At 36.3% G+C, this 18,878-nt stretch overlaps 1 pseudogene; it reads left to right on the plus strand.

Moving 5' to 3' along the window:
* LOC141403036 (uncharacterized) overlaps positions 1 to 18,878 on the plus strand; it is a 1,250,555-nt pseudogene that overhangs the window by 488,740 nt on the left and 742,937 nt on the right.

An 18,878-nucleotide genomic window follows, 5' to 3' on the forward strand; every position in this document is an offset into this window, starting at 1 on the left:
CAATTTTTGGTGGAGAGGTGTGGTGACCACTACGAATTTCAAATGTCAAATGTTCAAATTACAGATAATTCGGTTAAAACTTGTTGGTAAAATTCTCAAAATACCTGAAATCGGGCGGTAACCTTATATGGGGGCTATTCCAAAACATGGACCTATGTCCACTAGTTATATAAGTTTACTGACATTTAAGAACCCTAAATGTCAATTAAAAGCTAAATCGGTCTGAAAATGTAGAAAAAAACGTCAAAATGCCGTAAATCGGGGGTACCGTTATATGGGGGCTATACCAAAACTTGGACCTAGGTCCACAACTTTTGTTATATAAGTTTAGTTACACTTAAGAACCCTAAATGTCAAATTATAGCTATATCGGTCTGAAAATGTAGCTACGAACGTCAAAATACCGTAAATCGGGGGGTACCGTTATATGGGGGCTATACCAAAACGTGGACCTATGTCCACAACTTTTGTTATATAAGTTTATTGACTTTTAAGAACCCTAAATGTCAAACTATAGCCAAATCGGTCTGAAAATGTAGCTAAACCCGTCAAAATACCGTAAATCGGGGGGTACCGTTATATGGGGGCTATACCAATACGTGGACCTATGTCCACAACTTTAGTTATATTAGTTTATTGACTTTTAAGAACCCCAAATGTCAAACTATAGCTACATCGGTCTGAAAATGTAGCTAAAAACGTAAAAATACCGCAAATCGGGGGGTACCGTTATATGGGGGCTATACCAAAACGTGGACCTATGTCCACAACTTCTAATTTATTAGTTTATTAACACTTAAGAACCCTAAATGTCAAATTATAGCTACATCGGTCTGAAAATGTAGCTAAAAACGTCAAAATACCGTAAATCGGGGGGTACCGTTATATGGGGGCTATACCAAAACGTGGACCTATGTCCACAACTTTTGTTATATAAGTTTATTGGTACTTAAGAACCCTAAATTTCAAATTATAGCTAAATCGGTCTAAAAATGTAGCTAAAAACGTCAAAATGCCGCAAATCGGGGGGTACCGTTATATGGGGGCTATACCAAAACGTGGACCTATGTCCACAAGTTTTGTTATATATGTTTGTTGACATTTAAGAACCCTAAATGTCAAATTATAGCCAATTCGGTCTGAAAATGTAGCTAAAAACGTCAAAATACCGTAAATCGGGGGGTACCGTTATATGGGGGCTATACCAAAACGTGGACCGATATAGCCCATCATCGAACTTGACCTGCCTGCAAACAAAAGACGCATTTTCCCAAAATTTCAGCGTCCTATCTCTATTTTTGTGGATGCTAGAGTGATTACCACAGACGGACGGACGGACGGACGGACGGACGGACGGACGTGCTCAGATCGACTTAGAATTTTACCCTGATCAAGAATATATATACTTTATAGGGTCGCAAATGAGTATTTCAATGCGTTACAAACGGAAAAACAAACTTAATATACCCTCCATACTATGGTGGAGGGTATAAAAATAATGTGAATGGAAAATTCATGAATATACAAATTTTTTAAACACCAACGTAACTACAAAAATTTTAATTTTGTTATAATTGCTCAGAAGTTCACATTTTGTTCCACGGATAAAAATGACTTGTTACGAATAATATTTTCACAAAATGAAGTCACTAATTCTTGTTGAAGAACTAATTGCTGGTCGGCTTTTCTGACATACTCTTCCAATTTTAAGTTAACTACTTAAAAATATTTTCATTATACCCTTTCTACCAAATCGGAGAAAGGACGCTGAAATTTTGAAAAAAACATTTGTTTGAAGGCAGCACAAGTTCGGCTATATTTATCCACGTTTTGGTATAGTACCTATATAATGGTACCAACCGATTTCAAGTATTTTGAGTTTTTAGCTACATTTTTCTGGCCGAAGAATTAACTGTAATTTAGCATTTGGGGCTCGATTACTGGTCAGAAAACTGCTTCATTTAAATTTTTGGAAACACGTCCCTGTTTTGGTATAGCCCCCATGAACCGGTGTCACCCGAATGTCCCGTCAAAAGTAGAGATGTATAGTTCACAAACGAACTAGTTCAATCGAACGATTCATTGGAAAGAGCGTATTAACAACATTCATCGATATAGTTCAGTAGTTCAATGATCACCGACTAAACGATAAAGGAACGTTCAACGAAGGAACGAGCGATTAAAGAAAGAATAATCCAATCTAGTTAAGTACATCACGTATGCATATTGCCTCAGTTAACCGATGCCTTTGTAAATGAAATGAGTTTTGAAGTTCCTTTTTTTGTATGTTCAGATGTGTTTCCGCGAACGATTCGGAACCGGTAAGCAAAGAGCGAAAATACAGCTTACCGGTAGAGCTTATCGACGAACTATTGAACTACTGAACTAACAGACCGACCTAGTTCACTTAAAAGAGCTGATCTAAAAAGATCTAAAAAGTACAACTCTAGTCAAAAGTTGTAGACCACGAGGTCCGCGTTTTGGTATGGCCCCACGTAACGATACAAAGGATTTCAAGTCTTTATCTACATTTACGAGTAAAATGTGATGTCATGTATTGTTTTTAGTGGTGAAAAAAAAAACGATTTCAGTTATTTTCAAGTTTTAGCAGAGCAAACTAGCTGAAATTAGGTATTTTATGGTTCCCAGTTGTGAAATAACGTTATCTTTTTCGTAACAGAAACCAAACTAATTATTCCATATTAGTTCAGATTATTTCATGGTAGGGTGTAAAAAAGTCTGGCCAGACCGAACTTAACACTTTTTACTTATTTAATTTTAAAGTATATATGTATGTACATATATGCAGCGGCGACCAGCTAATTAGGAACAATAAATTCGGTTTAATAGATTAGCTGACCATTTTCAGAAAAGTGGAATGTCCTTACCCCACATATGGAGAATCTCAGTATGTTTTGAAATCACCTTATAGTACATATTTCAATACAAAATGTATTTCTTAAAAATATTCACATATTTAAAAGAAATCAAGTAATATATTAAACTGAATTTATTGTCCCTAATTAGCTGGCCGCCACTGTATACATACATATATATTACATAACTAATATTGTTGTTACTCTTAATACTTTTATTTCTGTCTTATTTGTTATTTGTTTCTTTTCTTTAATTTTTAATTCGATATCATTAATTTATATAATGGATTTTCCATCTACTTTTGGACTAATTAATTAGCCTCTTGTGGAACGGAGTCTTATGCAATATATAAAACGTAAAGCGGTTAGTAATTATGTACAATAAAGAAAATTTGTGATGATTCCAAATTTCTCTTTCACTATCCCTTTCCATTCCAAATTTTTTATTAACCGTAACTATTTCCATCATTTTGTGGCCAACATTAAAGCTATAATTTTTACAAATTCCCGTCATAAATCAGAGCAGAAAAAAATATATTTCATAAAAAACATCCTAGCATTCCGTCTCTATTTACCACCCCCTCCTTAGCCACATGTTTAACTGCAGTAGAAAAATGCTAAGGCAAACCTTAAGTATTTATTGGCTAAATAATCCATTCACATAATAGAAATGTTATGGCTAAAATTCTCCAACATCAGCTGCCAACAAATGTTTTGAATGATTGTCCGTAAAAGAATAAAAGAATTGAAGAAAGAAATAAAGACAAACATTTGGATTTCGGTTTATGAATGACCTAAAATATGTAATAACAAGATTAATTTAACAGAAGATTTCGTAAGCTAACCAATTTCGGTATTGGACAATATAACACAATTTTAAACACTTTTAAGTGACATTTCTTTTACGTCAGAAACCTGGAGCGGATTGATCTTTCTAGGTACTTTTGGGAAACGGAACTAGTTCCTTAATATGTTCCATAGTCTCTTTCGTCGTTATTTTAAATTCCTTCGTTCCAAATAGTTCCGAGAGTGAAGTAGTTTAACGAATCTTTCTCTTCTTTGTGTTTTCATATTTTGGTAGATGAATTGACATAAAAATAAATAATTTTGAGCGATGTAACGATGATATGATTTACGTTTATTTAACAATGTGGTCGCATCTGAATGATGAAGGAACCGAACGTGAAAGATCGAAGTGAGTGTGGGATTAAATAAAGAAAATGAATTATACAAATGAACTAAACGAAGTATACAATAGTTCCTTGTCCGGAATAGTTCCTTGGAACTAGTTCGTTCAGGAACGACACAACTTTAGTCCCAGGGCTGAATCTAAAATGAGATGAGCCTCAAGCTAATCAGATGTTGCTGTGGCTTAGAATCTTTATATGTTCCAAAAAGTTGTTTATTGAAATCTTAGGTACATTTTTATGGTTGACGATATCCTTATCTGTGGACCATGCGGTATCTGTGGACCAGAATCGCAGAAAATGTGTAAAATTTGAATATATCCAAAAGTGTTTTGCTATTGTTACCATTGGGTGACGTAGGGGATGAAAGATACCAAGGAACGGTCCTGACCGGCTTTAACATGGTAAAGTCCAGGATTTATCTTGGTCCCTCTCTCATCTCACCTGGGGAGCTACCTTTAACACCCGTTAAAGGTAGTGAGCTAACATGTGCCGCGCGTTCACCCATAAGAACGTTAAAAACTTGGGTTTGGGCGTCGGGCTAGTAACCCCGACGAAAACGTAAAAAAAGAAAATCAAACCCCTCTAAAGTTGACGACCCCCGCAAACGTTTTAAGGAGCATGATCTGCGAATCTGCACCTGGAATGTTCGCACTCTTTATAGAGAAGGTGCAGTTAACGCGCTGGCAGATGTACTTGAAAAGTACAAGGCCGACATTACTGCCATACAGGAAATACGATGGACTGGGAAAGATGTCACAACAACACTTAAAGGTGACGCACTGTATTATAGCTGCCATGACACATACCATGAGTTTGGTTGCGGTTTTGTAGTTGGTCAGAGGTTAAAACATCTGGTCTCCAGCTTCACCCCAGTGAATGAAAGACTTGCTACAATTCGATTAAAAGCAAAATTCTTCAACATCAGCTTTATCTGCGCTCATGCTCCAACCGAAGACAAGGACGAACAGACCAAAGATATATTCTACGAGAGCTTAGAAGAAACATATGACCGTTGTCCTGCCCATGACATTAAAATTGTTCTAGGCGATTTAAATGCCAAAATTGGAAAGGAGAATATCTTTGGACAAACAGTCGGGAAATTCAGTCTACATAGTGAAGCATCAGACAATGGAATGAGGCTGATAGACTTTGCAGCTGCAAAAAACATGGTAGTTAGCATTACCAGATTTAATCATCTCGATATTCATAAGGGCACCTGGCTGTCTCCAGATCAGAAAACAAGAAACCAAATTGATCATGTTGTGATAGATGGAAGACATTCATCGAGCGTGTTGGATGTACGATCGTTCCGAGGCGCAAACATTGATTCGGACCACTACCTCGTTCCAGCAAAGATACGTACCCGTCTTAACGTTGCAAATAAAGCACGGACAGACACAACACGAAAGTTGGACATCGCTAAGCTGCAAACACAACAGATAGCCACAGCATATTCCACTCAACTGACCCAATTGCTTAATGAAAGCGCTTCTCATCCCGATAACATATCAGCACAATGGCAAAATATTGCCCACTCCATGCAAACTGCCGCAAAATCAGTACTTGGATACCAGAGACCTCCACCAAAGTATCCATGGTATGACCAGGAGTGCCGTGCTGCTACCGAAGAAAAAAAATGCGGCATATAGGGCTACTTTACAATCAGTAGCAACGCGTAGCGCACGAGAGAGGTATCGGGAGAAAAGGAGAGAGGAGAAACGTCTTTTCCGCAGGAAAAAGAGAGAGATGGAAAAGAGGGAGTGTGAACAAATAGAGATGTACAGGAGACAGAACGAAGTCCGAAAATTCTACCAAAGAGTGAAGCATCAAACTGATGGCTTTGGTACAGGCATATCCTCCTGTATAGATCAACAAGGTAATTTGGTAACTGATACAGATAGTGTGCTCAGGATGTGGAAAGAACATTTTTCCAAACTGTTGGTATCCGATATCAGTGAAGACGGCGAAGATACTACAGATCCAATCCCACAAGATGGTATTGAATGTATGCCGCCCAGCCAAGATGAGGTAAGGACTGCAATAAACCGGCTAAAGAATAATAAGGCGGCATGAGCAGATGGCCTACCAGCCGAGCTGTTCAAAACCGGAGGCGACACGCTGAAAAGGTGTATGCATCTGGCAGGAAGAACGCGTACCCGACGATTGGAACGTGAGCATCCTATGTCCAGTCCACAAGAAGGGTGATAAGACTGTATGCTCCAATTACAGGGGCATAAGTCTGCTCCCTATTGCATATAAGATAGTATCTGGCATATTGTGTGAGAGACTAAAGCCTATGGTCAATGAAATTATTGGACCCTAACAGTGCGGCTTTAGACTTGGCAAATCCACCATTGACCAGATATTTACCTTGGAGACAAATCCTGGAAAAGACCCAAGAAATGCAGATCGACACCTTCCATCTTTTCGTCGATTATAAAGCAGCATTCGACAGCCCTATACGTACAAAGGTGTTCCAAGCCATGTCTGATTTTGGTATTCCTGCAAAGCTCATTCGGCTTTGTAGAATGACATTAACTGAGACGAGATCCTCAGTTAAAATAGGAAAGAACCTCTCCGAAGAGTTTATTACCAAAAGAGGTTTCAGACAAGGAGACGGCCTGTCGTGTGATCTATTCAACATCCTGCTGGAAAAGGTCATACGAGACGCGAACGTCAAAAGAAATGGAACGATATACACGAACAGCCATATGTTACTGGCTTATGCCGACGACATTGACATCATGGGTCGATCGGTAAAGGAAGTAACTGACACCTTTGCAAAAGTCGAAAGAGAATCTGCTAAAGTTGATGGTATCGACGCGTAATATTTCCACAAACCCCGCACCATTTGTGAATGTTGATACGTACAATTTTGAGGTAGTAAAGGACTTCGTCTACCTCGGCACCGCCATAAACGCAACAAATAACATCAGTTGTGAAATACGAAGAAGAATAGTGTTGGCTAACAGATGCTACTTTGGGCTGAGTAAGCAGTTTAGGAATAAAGCCACCTCTCGTCAAACAAAAGTAACACTTTACAAAACACTGATACTACCCGTGCTAATGTATGGTTCCGAAGCATGGGTACTTGCTCAAGCAGATAAGGTAGTGCTTGGTGTGTTCGAGAGAAAAATTCTTCGAAAGATCTACGGGCCAATCTGTGTTGACGGTGAATATCGGCGTCGTATGAACAACGTGCTGTACCAACTATGCAATGTCATCAATGTAGTTGAACAAATCGAGATACAACGATTGCGATGACTAGGCCATGTTATAAGAATGAGTGATGATGAACCCGCTAAAAAGGCGTATAAATACGGGCCGCATGGAGGTTCTCGCAGATCTGGAAGGCGAAAGCTTCGTTGGAGCGAACAAGTGAAGCGAGATATCAGTAAGCTACATATCCCAGATTGGGAAAACACAGCAGCAAACAGAGAGGATTGGAGATTTTTTCTTAGTTCGGCTTATGGAACAAATGTTCTGTAAAAGGCCAGCTAAGTAAGTAAGTACCATTAAGAACCGTTCATAGTTTCGCATGTTCCAGAAAGTTGTTTATTGATGCCTTTGCTATATTATTGTAGTTAGTTGTTTTCTTGAATATTGAACGGTTTAGTATCTGTGGACCAGAACCAGAAAAAACAGGATACAAATCACATTTGCTTTGCTATGTTGACCTTTAAGAACCGTCTATAGAGAGTTCGTATATTCTAGGAATATTTTTATTGAGATCTGAGGTACATCTTTGTAGTTGGTCGTTTGCTTCAAATTTGATCGGTTTGATAGCTGTATAACAAAACTTGAGAAAAAATTTTAAAAGAAATTTGACCATGGCGATTTTGACCTTGCTGATAAGTTTGATGGGTTATATGTGTTCACAATTTTTGTTCTTTAAGACAAGAGCTACAACTTTGCCTCTGAGATAAGTTCAAATTTCCTAACGGGTTGGAAGATATAGTCCTGACTAAATGACTCTTTTTACATCAAAGCCTTAAACCTTTGTAGGCCTATAACCGCGAAAGTTGATGAGATACGAAGAAACGACGAGACACGTGTCCTCTCTTTTTTGGTCTTCTATTACGCTGTGGTGTCAGAATATGGTTAATAATTTTCGTGTTGCACAGTGAAATCGTACGTTTGGCAAGAGTTTTAACTTTATTTTGACATGTAAAATTATGGGATTTTTTACTAAATCTTCATTTATCTCCTAATAAAAGAGTTGAAAGATCTAATATTTTCAGGATTTAAATGTTATACTTAAAAAACTGCAATTTGAAACTTGATTGAAGACTTCTTTCGTGTAGAAACTAGTTATGGAATCCAAACTGTTTTTCGCTATTTTTGCGCAATTGAAGTTCTTAGAATGCTTCAGAGAAACATTTTTTCCGATGTTACTTAATACGCCTTTATGTAATTTTCGTTTTATCCTACTTTTTCCACATATGTGCATATAAATTATTTTATTTATTTATTTCAAATATTTATTATAATAAAAAATTACAATAAAATTATATAAAAACAAGTAAGAGCAGGCTATAGTCGGACAGGCCGACCATGTGATACCCTATACCACTATAGATTTGCAATATCTTTCCTCTATGGATAAAGATATAACCTGTACATTACAAATTTTACCAATTTTCACACAAAAGTTTTGGTCCATTTAACCCGCTAAATATTATCTGATATTCATGTTGGTTTGCACACGCCTTCTCCATCATAAACTTAACCTTTGTTTAAAATTTCGCGCCGATCGAACTATTATTGCGACCTACAGAGCGGCTACAAAATCGACCAAAAATTTTGTTTTTGGTCCATTTCATCCCTTTAACATTTCACGATCATCGCCAAAAACTAATCAGTTCTATTCTGGTACAACCCCGACCTTCATACTAAATTTCGTGACAATCGGTCCATAATTGCGGCCTGTAGCTTGATTACAATTTTTAATGGACGGACAGACGGACGGACGGACGGACGGACACACATAGCTAAATCGCTTTATCTCGTCGAGATATGAAGTTTGGTATACCACATGAGGGGTCTACGACGAATATTTCGCGGCGTTACATGAATTTTTGGGAAAACAAACTTATTATACCCTTTTCCACATTGTGGTATAGGGTATAAATAGCACTAGCATCTAAGGCTATCGGCTATGTGCATATAAATATTTTATTACAACCTATATATTCAAAACAATAAATAACACTTTTCTTATGTAAAGCTCATAATGAGGTAACATGTTGTTCCATTCTATAAATTTGTATGAGACTATCTCTGGGTAAAATTGTAACACCGATGGTCTTTCATATCTTGTCAGTCAGTTGTGATAAACTGAAGCAAACAAATAGACACAGCAAACACACAAACTGATGAAATATGTTGAAATGTCGGAAATTCCGGTATGGCCACCACCATCATCATGGTAATCCCTTTTTACTTACAGCAATTAATTTAATCCGATAAGAAATACCGCAGAGCAAAACAAAGTTACACACACACACACACAATGCTGTTGAAGATTCTTTTTCTTTTCCAGTCAGCCTGGCCCGTTCGTGTTCTCCTATCATAGGGAGCGTTAACAACAGCAACAGCAAACACTTTTCTTTCAACGATATATCGGAACACGCAATCATTAAGAAAACATGATTATTTCTTGTTGTAAGACATTGTTTTTGTTGTTGTTGTTTTCTTGCCATTCCATTTCCATTCACTTGGTGATAAATTTTCCAGACATAAGAAGCAGAGCTAATGTAAAAGGAGGCGTGGAATAAGTGAAAGTGCCAACCTAAGGAAGGGAAAAAACAAATCTTCATGGGGTGACATTAACAGCTAACACATCTAAAGCTTAAATACCAACAATGCCAAGAGTTTCACATTTACACCCTCTTTGAAGAGGGAATTCTTAGGCTAACCTCCCCAACTTCCACTTAGTTTTGTGGTGTTAGACTTTTAGTTATAATCGTTGTATTAGTAAATCAAGGAGTGTCAATGTAGTGTAAATTTTATGACCCCAAAAAAACTCAGAAATTTATTTTATACCATTTGCCCTTTACTTCCGTTTTTTTATTTGTGATTTAAACGCCAATTTTATAAAATATTGCATATAATAAAACTAAGCCCATAGTTCAAGGAAAACGCTTGTAAAGTGTTGACGAGGGCCAAATGGATTTTAATACAATAAAAACCTACCCACAATCATGTCATATCTGTATGCTTTGCTTTGTTAATTCTATTGTAACCTATAAAATAACACAACACACCTTAATTTAGGTCTATGGTCGCCAGACAGTAGTGGTAAAAGCCTGAAGTAAAATCAATTTATTTTATTTTTAAGGTCTTTTAAGCTAACAAAAAGTATGATGCATTTTATTAATTAATATTTTATTATTCTCTTCTTTTCTTTCACTTGTCCTTCGTTAATTTAGGGTGCTACTGGGGTGCCAGGTGAACGCGGTGCCCCCGGTCCTAAGGGTGACCGCGGCGATAGGGGCGATCCTGGCCCTCGTGGTCCCGAAGGTCTGCAGGGCCAAAAGGGTGAACCAGGTGTCGACGGTATGCCTGGTGTAGCGGGTCCTCCGGGACCACCAGGTCCACCTGGTTTGCCAGAAAACTATGATGTAAGTATTTCGAAACTTTTTATATATTTTAAATAATAATTAATTCCCATAAATTTTGTGTATTTTTAATTTTTATTTATTTATTATTATTTTTTTTTTTTTTGAAAATTCCTTTTTTTTGTGAGAAAAGAAGCGGACAATATTCAATAACAAAACATCCACATATTTATACCGTATATCCCGGTCACACACACCAAAAAGATTTACGTGTAGACAAATGATACATTTCTTACCTCCTCCCATAATCCGGGCAACAATGGTTCTTTCTTCACCATTTTTTCTTATGTGTCTTTGTTTATGTTTGTTTAAAATTTGTATTCGAGAATTATTGTGCGCTGAATCCAGCCTTACAAACAGACGGACGATCATGACTAAATCGGCTCCAAATTGTCTGAAGCGGATTTCGGTTAACATACATGGGGTCTAAAGCACTATTTCGATGAGGCACATTTTGTCCCTATGAAAATGTATATACCCTCGCTAGTCTTAGTACCGAGGGTATATCAATTAAGTTAAAAGCTTGAAAATATTTTTTTGTCTTTCACTCAATAAGTTTTTGTCTTGACAGAATTCGTACTTGGGAAATATTTTTTCTGAATGATATTTTGCCTTCAAAAATATATATTTCTAATGAACATCGAAAATAGAAATAAAAATACAAAATACTGTGATGAATTTGACACTAATATAACAGCACAGTTCAATCAGCGAGGTATTGCTGTTACCTTGTATATTAATACCATGAATTTTTATGTACATTTTCGGCCTAAATTTGCTGTAATTTTTATTTCAACTAAGATGTATTTTTTATCAATTGAAGTCACATTTTGTAGAAAAGACAATACTCTTTTCTTTCTCAAATTAATACTAAAACAAAAAAAAACATTTTTTGTTCTAAACAGCAACATCTTTTTTCAACTAATTGAAACGACAACAAATAGAAGGACAAAAATAACTAAAAAATAAATACCTAACACGATTTTCTATGGTAAAACATACTGTCAAATGGTGTATACACTTAAAGCAGGGTTAAATGAAAGGCGTGGAAATAGGACAAACAAAAAAAAAAAGCGCACACTAAATGAGCATGAAACAACCAAAAACCAAACATAGAAAAACGTGTCTAAAATAGAAAAATTTTAGGTTGGAAAGTTGGGACGACGAAGTCCATTAAAAACCTCATCACAGACAAAATAAACAATAAAATTAGCTCTACAAATGCTGGAGACTTTGGTAGCCATTTGGTCATTACATATTAAGGGCCACCTAGAAGGATACTGATCTTTTTTAGGCCACACAATTATACTTAAATTCTGGAAAATAACGACAATACAAAAAGCGAATTTCTTAAAAAAAAAAAAAAAACAAAACATAAAAGTTCGAGAAATTCCTTGTTATAAAAGATAATAAAAAAGCTATAAAATCTAATAGATTTTTTGTTTCAACATTAAATAAATAAAAGGAATTTTGTTGTGTTTTAAGGAGTAAACAAGTTAACCCTTTATTTGTATTTGACATGAGAGGCGAAACAGTAGTCATACATGTTTACTTTAATTAATTTCAGCCCGTTTATAAAGTTAATCCATCACACTTTATGTAAAAAAAAATGTTTTTATTGTGATTCTAATATATAACGCACCATATTGTTCATTCATTGGTTGGGCACATGGAAGCGTTTATGCGACCCTTTACGATCCTACTCGTGGCTACTAATTATAATTTCGCACGTTCAAATCCTACAGAGAGCATAAAAATACTAAACGGGTTTATATAGTAATTTTTGGTAGTGGTGATGGGAAATTCGGCTCGTGTGTTTCCCAAATATTTGCTTGGTTCTATTTTTAAAACATTCGAGGTGAATTTTTGTTCAGTGGATTCCAGATTTTTATTTTGCTCTCTGCTGGATTTGGACTTGTGAACTTTTGATTTGTAACACACTACACGCTGTGCCACGCGTTTTAACATTAAGTATTAAATGCTTACAAGTGCACCACCAACTCTTTGTAATTTCGCTAACCAAAATCTCGCTTTTGTAGTCGGACACACACGATCTGTGCCACGGTATGCATTGAGTGGTAATGAGTAAAGTAAGTAGTTTTACTTCATAAGATAGCTTCTCTATGGAATATGGGGATTTGTTCTAGTTAGAAACATTGATCCCTTCTCAGATCACTGAGATCTTTACTGACGTCTCAGTGGGGGGAATCTGTCAGCAAAATTCTGCACTTATGTTTGATGTACTGATGATGATCCACAAATAGTAAGTTGGCCCTCCGATTCGCAGGTTTATATAAATTTGTTGCATTGCGTAGTGCCAATGTGTGTATTAGGGTGATTTTAAAAATGTCGTATTTTTAGGCGGGGTGTACCGCCTGTTTTTAGTTTTGTTAAATTTTACGATTGCCAAAGTTTGAGCACAATCTGAATACGTTAAGACGTGCCACTGGGGCCTCGAAGTTTCCATGGGGCCTATATATACACTAGCGGTCATCTGAATAGGTTTGATTTTTTTTCTTTTTGTACGTTAAGGTATCTTCTGATGTGTTCGTATCAGACCAATTTTCGAACATTAATGATAAATGTGGTCAACTATGGTGGATTTGTAAGCATGATAATATTTAAATTTGTACTGCAGGGATAGTAAAAAAATTAAACTTGAACTAAAATACCAACTATTTTCAATGACCTTTCTAATTTATCGATCCTATTAATATGGCTACACTTGGTATTTGCTTTCAGACAATTTTCGAAGCTCAGAAGAGATCTAACGAAATCAAAAAGTCATTTAAAGCAAGTTTATAAAACGTTTTTGTTGGAATATTTCATGATTTTATCTGAAAGTTCTTGGTAACTTTTCCATGTTGAGAATTGAACCCACGTTCCAAATAAAGCGAATGTTGCATTTTACTAAACTAAACCAAAAAATTGCTCAATATTTGCATGGGTAGTACAATTTTTCAATTTTATTTGATTCAAACCTATTCTGATGATCGCAAAAATTGGACACTTTTTGTACATTTTTTATTATAATTGGGATATTTTCCGAAAATATGGCAACACCGTCGAGTTTTTTCTTGGGAATGTTGGCATAGTATAGGACTGTCAAAAAGTAAGTAGTATGGATCTGCAATACGAACACATCAGAAGATACCTTAACATATAAAAAGAAAAAAATGCAAACCTATTCAGATGACCGGTAGTGTATATATAGCTAATATTAAAATCCGAGCCGATTTTTACAATTTTTTGTAGGATTAGTTTTTTAGCCACAACAAGTAAATGGTAAAATTTTTTCATCGATTGGACGAGAGCAATTTCGTGGAAATTCGCCTTTGGTCCATACAAATTACTATGGAAACTTCGTGTTAACATATTCCGGTTGTGCTCATACCTTGGCAATCTTAAAATCTAACAAAACTAAATACTTTAGTGGGGTGCCGCCTAAAATATCCGACATTGATTTTTTTCCCTTTGAGTTAAAACCAGTCTAGTGTGTATACAACAGTTAAGCGTATAGCTTGAGAAGGTTCATATGTAAACCCCTCAAGTATTGGCGGCTAGCGACTTGCGAACATTGTTCCTACATTTAGGAACTGCAAATAGAAGTGATTTGCGAGGGCGACATTAAGAAATTGTCGAACCCTAGACACAATATATTGGTATAGGTGGTAACTGAAATAACGATACCATCGATCAATGTGTTCAGATGAGCCTCGTTTCAGCAGTTCCAGCGGTGAAGAGTTTTCCAGCAAGAAAATTCTTACTTTTGAATTCTGCAAATGATTGGCCTCCACACAGATAGTTGGGAAGAGTGTCCATGATCATCTTGGCTAAACTGGCGGTATCAAAGTCTTTCGATATCCCATGACTATTAAGTCGCATGACTATTAAGACTATTAAGTCGCACGGCTCCCAGCCAGCAATTGGGAGTGAGTGAGTCACTTCCTCTATCAGAAGTAATCGCATTCTGAACTTCTTTTCTAGAAAATAGCGATCCTTTATCATTTTACAATAACAATTGCATTGCTGTCCCTTTTTGAACTTCTTGAATAACTACCTAGTGTCAGAAAAGGAGATCGAAATTCTATTATTGCTTTTTTATACTAACAATGCTACAACTTACGACTATCGCATGGGCAGACACTTTCTCTGGTCAATGCAGGCACTTCGATTGTTTACGTTCATCTGAGGCCTGTACAACCTTAAACTAATATAAGGCTTTAGTCTATCTGGTGCTTATAAGATACGGTGGTGCAGTGGTAAGCATGTTCGCTTTGCATTCTTAAGGTCATGGGTTTGATTCCCAGGCCAGGCAACATAACATTTTTAAAAGTACAAAAATTAATGAAGATGGCAATTTCATCTAAGGATAGTTCTATAAAAACGTATGTAATTTGGAACATTAATTAGAAAAGTAAAAAAATAAAAATTAAAAGAATAACAACAGATAAAATGAAAAACGAAAAAAAAATGTTTTTTTTTTCGGCACAACCAATTTTATCGCTACAAGTACTTCTAGGAAGTCTCGAAAGCGGCATTCACAAGTAGTGTCGTGGACGTGGTTCATTTCTTCCCCAACGGTGTGCCTACTTCAATTAGAATGCGAGATCGGGGATGTGTATTTCTATCGCCTGGGAGTGACTGCTTCGGGTAATGGGCGATAAAAAATGCTTGCTGGGACATTTCAAAAAATCGAGTTTCGAGAAAAATGCGTTTTAAGTTGACGATTGAAATTTGATTTCCCAACATAAAAAGATTATTACACAAAAAGAAAATAACTACGTGGACCATATTTTGCAAACACCTAGCCAGATATCAGTGTTAAATTTCTGTGCAAGATCAAGCATGATTTGAAGTGTTTTATTGCTTCATAAACTCCAAAAACGTTTGTTTTGAATTATGCGAAACTCGTAGTAAATCAGCTGTAACTCGTCGAGTTTTGGAGATATCAGCATGAAAATTTGATACAAGATAAAGTAGAATTCGTAGAAAAAATAGAAATTGCTAACTCAGAAACGCGTTTTTTGAGTTATTCCACTCTTTGAGTAAATGAGCGATATGTTAATTATTGGAAACTGCGAAATTGCTATTAATTTTCGGTGTACACTAGGATTAAGAATTTTTTACAATCTCATATCCCTGTATCATAGCGTGATGAGTTTCTACATAAGATTACATAAAATCTTAATGATAAGGTGATTCGGTGAAAACCCTCACGCATAAAATTAATTAAAATTTTATTACCCTCTATTACGGAGAGTAATGTTTTTCAAAACGAAGTGACAGTGTTGCAAAATTTTACTGATCGCTACCAATGTCATGATTTCATCCCAGTGAAGGGAATTATCAATTGGCTTCTCAGTTTTTCAAATGATGCCTTTTTAGCGAAAAACCGAACTCTTTATGGGTCTAGTATTCTCATATGAATGAGAATCACACTCACTTTTCGGCTTTTCCAAAGAAACACCAAAATCAAAATATTTTGCAACATGTCAGCACGTATCAACTAAGAATTCTTCGAATTCTGTGAGTTGAAAAGAACACCAACACAGTTGCCTGTGAGGTTGTTATTGGAATTTTGTTTTTAACAAAGCTCCATTCGCCCGTGCCTCGGCTGTTTTTTGTTTGTTTTGTTTATTGTTGAAGATTCAATCTCATTTTCGATTGCTTGAGTGGAGTATTCCCCCATTGGCTCAACTTCATTTATTAGCCTCTATTACAGAGAGTAATGTTTTTCAAAACGAACTGACAGTGTTGCAAAATTTTACTGATCGCTACCAATATCATGATTTCATCCCGCCGAAGGGAATTATCAATTGGCCTTTTTAGCGAAAACCCGAACTCTTTAAGTGTCTAGTATTCTCATATGAATGAGAATCACATTCACTTTTCGGCTTTTCCAAAGAAACACCAAAATCAAAATATTTTGCAACATGTCAGCACGTATCAACTAAGAATTCTTCGAATTCTGTGAGTTGAAAAGAACACCAACACAGTTGCCTGTGAGGTTGTTATTGGAATTTTGTTTTTTTGTTTTTAACAAGCTCCATTCGCCCGTGCCTCGGCTATTTTTTGTTTGTTTTGTTTATTGTTGAAGATTCAATCTCATTTTCGATTGCTTGAGTGGAGTATTCCCCCATTGGCTCAACTTCATTTATTACCCTCTATTACAGAGAGTAATGTTTTTCAAAACGAACTGACAGTGTTGCAAAATTTTACTGATCGCTACCAATAGCATGATTTCATCCCGGCGAAGGGAATTATCAATTGGCTTCTCAGTTTTTCAAATGATGCCTTTTTAGCGAAAAACCGAACTCTTTTAGTGTCTAGTATTCTCATATGAATGAAAATCACACTCATTTTTCGTTTTTTCCAAAGAAACACCAAAATCAAAATATTTTGCAACATGTCAGCACGTATCAACTAAGAATTCTTCGAATTCTGTGAGTTGAAAAGAACACCAACACAGTTGCCTGTGAGGTTGTTATTGGAATTTTGTTTTTAACAAAGCTCCATTCGCCCGTGCCTCGGCTGTTTTTTGTTTGTTTTGTTTATTGTTGAAGATTCAATCTCATTTTCGATTGCTTGAGTGGAGTATTCCCCCATTGGCTCAACTTCATTTATTAGCCTCTATTACAGAGAGTAATGTTTTTCAAAACGAACTGACAGTGTTGCAAAATTTTACTGATCGCTACCAATATCATGATTTCATCCCGCCGAAGGGAATTATCAATTGGCCTTTTTAGCGAAAACCCGAACTCTTTAAGTGTCTAGTATTCTCATATGAATGAGAATCACATTCACTTTTCGGCTTTTCCAAAGAAACACCAAAATCAAAATATTTTGCAACATGTCAGCACGTATCAACTAAGAATTCTTCGAATTCTGTGAGTTGAAAAGAACACCAACACAGTTGCCTGTGAGGTTGTTATTGGAATTTTGTTTTTTTGTTTTTAACAAGCTCCATTCGCCCGTGCCTCGGCTGTTTTTTGTTTGTTTTGTTTATTGTTGAAGATTCAATCTCATTTTCGATTGCTTGAGTGGAGTATTCCCCCATTGGCTCAACTTCATTTATTACCCTCTATTACAGAGAGTAATGTTTTTCAAAACGAACTGACAGTGTTGCAAAATTTTACTGATCGCTACCAATAGCATGATTTCATCCCGGCGAAGGGAATTATCAATTGGCTTCTCAGTTTTTCAAATGATGCCTTTTTAGCGAAAAACCGAACTCTTTTAGTGTCTAGTATTCTCATATGAATGAAAATCACACTCACTTTTCGTTTTTTCCAAAGAAACACCAAAATCAAAATATTTTGCAACATGTCAGCACGTATCAACTAAGAATTCTTCGAATCCTGTGAGTTGAAAAGAACACCAACACAGTTGCCAGTGAGGTTGTTATTGGAATTTTGTTTTTAACAAAGCTCCATTCGCCCGTGCCTCGGCTGTTTTTTTTTTTTTGTTTGTTTTGTTTATTGTTGAAGATTCAATCTCATTTTCGATTTCTTGAGTGGAGTATTCCCCCATTGGCTCAACTTCATTTATTAGCCTCTATTACAGAGAGTAATGTTTTTCAAAACGAACTGACAGTGTTGCAAAATTTTACTGATCGCTACCAATATCATGATTTCATCCCGGCGAAGGGAATTATCAATTGGATTCTCAGTTTTTGAAATGATGCCTAGACACTTAAAGAGTTCGGTTTTTCGTTTTTGAAAAAAAAATGTCAAAAAGTCATAACCCTTGTGTACACCTCTTTTTATTACGAAACGCGAAAGCTCACGATGTGCATTGATATTAGCAAGCTCCAGACGTTTAATGCCTTCCAAATGCCTTTTGATATTTCCAAAAAGTGATTCGGTCAGAAGCGTACAGAGAAGGCAGTAGGGAAAAAGTCTGAGCCAATTATCTGACAGATTGCTACAATTTTGAAGTATAGCGAGGTGTTGCAATCCTCCTTCCTTGTAGGAGTGTCATCCTTCACCTTAGAAGTGTGGATCTTTTGATCATCTTTTATTAAGGAGTGTAAAATCTCACGAGGAGTGTTGAAAAGTTCCAGACAGTTGCGTTTTAGCTTAGCAGTTTGACACTATATCCCTGCCTCCATACATTCCAGGTTTAGTTACTCTACTGTATAGATCAAGACAGATAAGTTTATTATGAACAGACTAATGCATAAGTAAGGC

The sequence above is a fragment of the Musca autumnalis genome, unplaced genomic scaffold, assembly GCF_047663935.1.
Source record: "Musca autumnalis isolate F117 unplaced genomic scaffold, ASM4766393v1 scaffold_4, whole genome shotgun sequence".
Lineage (NCBI taxonomy): Eukaryota > Metazoa > Arthropoda > Insecta > Diptera > Muscidae > Musca > Musca autumnalis.